This window comes from Apium graveolens, chromosome 5, assembly GCF_009905375.1.
Source record: "Apium graveolens cultivar Ventura chromosome 5, ASM990537v1, whole genome shotgun sequence".
Lineage (NCBI taxonomy): Eukaryota > Viridiplantae > Streptophyta > Magnoliopsida > Apiales > Apiaceae > Apium > Apium graveolens.
The window spans coordinates 116,540,716-116,543,243 of record NC_133651.1 but is presented as its reverse complement, the minus strand read 5'-3'; positions in this window follow the sequence as shown (position 1 = coordinate 116,543,243).

The window sequence follows — 2,528 nt, the reverse complement described above, 5'->3', positions numbered from 1 at the left end:
TGTAGGACAGTAGTATGGAATGCCTTATATGATAAGTCTAGAAAAACATTATGTGGGCTATTTGAATTTATGAGATTTTATGACCTGAAAATGTACTTTTTGTGGTTTTTGATTATTACGGAAATGGCAACTTTACTATGCCCTTGTACAACCATATGGCGGTCGAGATTACTTATCTGACAATTGACCCAGTGGATTTCTTCCGAGAAGAATACTGTATACCTTGGAATTTGGATGAGTTTATATATGGTTGTAATCACTATGTTACAGAAAGGTTCCTTGCTTGTTTTGACTATAATGTTGTGAGACTTGATTTCGAGCATTTTTTCCTGCTGATTAAAGATTGTGAAACAACGGAGGACTTAACACATATGGTAACCTCTCAAAACTTGTACACATTGATTATAAATTCTTAATTGAGTAACATGCATCTAAAGGTTTTTAATGTAATCATATATGTATTAATTTTGTCAGGAATTACCTATCGAAATGGAAAAATTGTACAGCAAATGGAAAGGACTGGCGAAGATTTGGTTAAAGCATGGATGTAGGAAATCGGAAGATTTGATAAATTGGGTTGGAGATTGGTGTGTTCTCGAAAATGGATGGCAGGAGCTCGTGAAGGACTTGGATATTTACGCCGGTGATGTGCTAGCTCTGAACATGGCAGCAGATCCACCACAAAATATTTTACTATTTATTTTCAAAAAGAAAGATTTGGAATCTGAGAAAAATACAAGTACCAACTAAATTTCTCATATTTGTTTTTACGCTGCCTGTCAAAGGGTATTTCAAAACTGTTGTCAAGTAAATTTTCAAATTTAGCTTGTTAACAAAATAAGAGTTCATAATTGCAAATCAGGGGAAACAAATGAAAGCAGATCATTTTATAAACTTCTCTATACGGGTGCTTTACGCTATGGTTATATTGTGAGTAAAATAATGATTTTTGTAATGCACTTCTTTAATTTTTTTCGTTCAAAATAATTAACCGTTTAATGTTTTAAAATCATAACAGACAGTCCTGGCTTTTCTCGGACAGGAGAGTAAAAAGTAGCTTACTAGTATTAAACATATTATAGTCAATGGAATGAAGTGGAAAATCAGATACAATGATGAAACATGAATTATTCATCGTTTAAAAGCATTGTTCAATGTTTTTGGTCTATCGGAAAATGATATCATATTGTTTAATATTTATGTGAATGGTGAGTTGTCTGGAAAGCTTTTTATTTCTGAAGGTCTGGAAATAACATCTCCGAAAGCAGAAAGTAATAGCAGGAGTATGGGGACTGGCATTTATTCTGGTGATAAGTACAAAAGAGTGGAGACAACTGATGAAGTGGGTATGTAATTATAATTCGTATTCGAGTTATAATTCAAGTATCCTTACAAATCAATAGAATGACACTATATTATATGTGTATTTAGAAACAGGTGTGGATCAAGTGATATTGGGTACTGGAATGGAAGTAGACAATGGTGCTATGGATGAGGGTCATGCTGGAATAGCAAATGTGGTCATGAATGAAAACCACAATGAGAATAATGTAGTTGAAGAGAACAATCTCCAATTCTCTAAAACCTTGTCCAGAAGTAACCTGACTAATAAATGTCATGGAGTGGTAATTTCATAAACATTAGCCTAAAACAGATCATATTATACTTTTAAATAGTTTTTCTAATAAGAAAGTAGTTGGAGTGATACTGAAAAACCAAACTATATGCAGCATATTCAAGAATCAGGCTTGGAGAAGCGGTGATATTGCAAGGTTTAGAACAAACAGAGGAGTTTGGGAGATTAGAATAGTTGTGAACCATATGATGGCTAGATTTTCTGGTTGATGGAGCAAATTCGTCAAGGATCATGAAATCAAGGAAGATGATATTCTGTAATTTACTTTGCGAGAAAACGATGATGTTCCTACATTTGACGTTGAAGTTAATCCTGTAAATTAGTACATCATATCGGCAGTTTGCTGGCTTCTCATGCATTGATTAATATTTTAAATGTATTTGTCATGCTGCTAAGATAATTTCGGAGTATTGTTGTCGAAATTGTAAATTTGGGGATCTGGTTGTACTTTGATACATTATTGGTATTCATGTAATTTCTTTGTGGATGGTATGTAATACTCCAATATTTATGCCACTACAACGGTTGTTAAAATTTTAGGTTCAATTCCCATGTATATATTTTCGACACCTTTTACTTTACTTTGCCTGACTTTAGGAATTCCTTGGATTTTGTAGTAAATTAGTAGATTCAATTAAAATTACAGAGTCATTAATTTTAAGATTAAAATTTAATATCATATTAAATTTATCCCTCACTTCCAATATATGTGACTCTAATTTTAATATGGATAAATATGTCATGTTCTCTTTTAATGTAACATTAGAAGATTCTGAACATAGAAGTACTAATTTAAACAGTGTAAAATGCTCCATCATAATGCTACCAAATTTTTTAAATAGATAATACGTAATTTTAATATCCCCACAAACATACACTCGGAAAAACAATA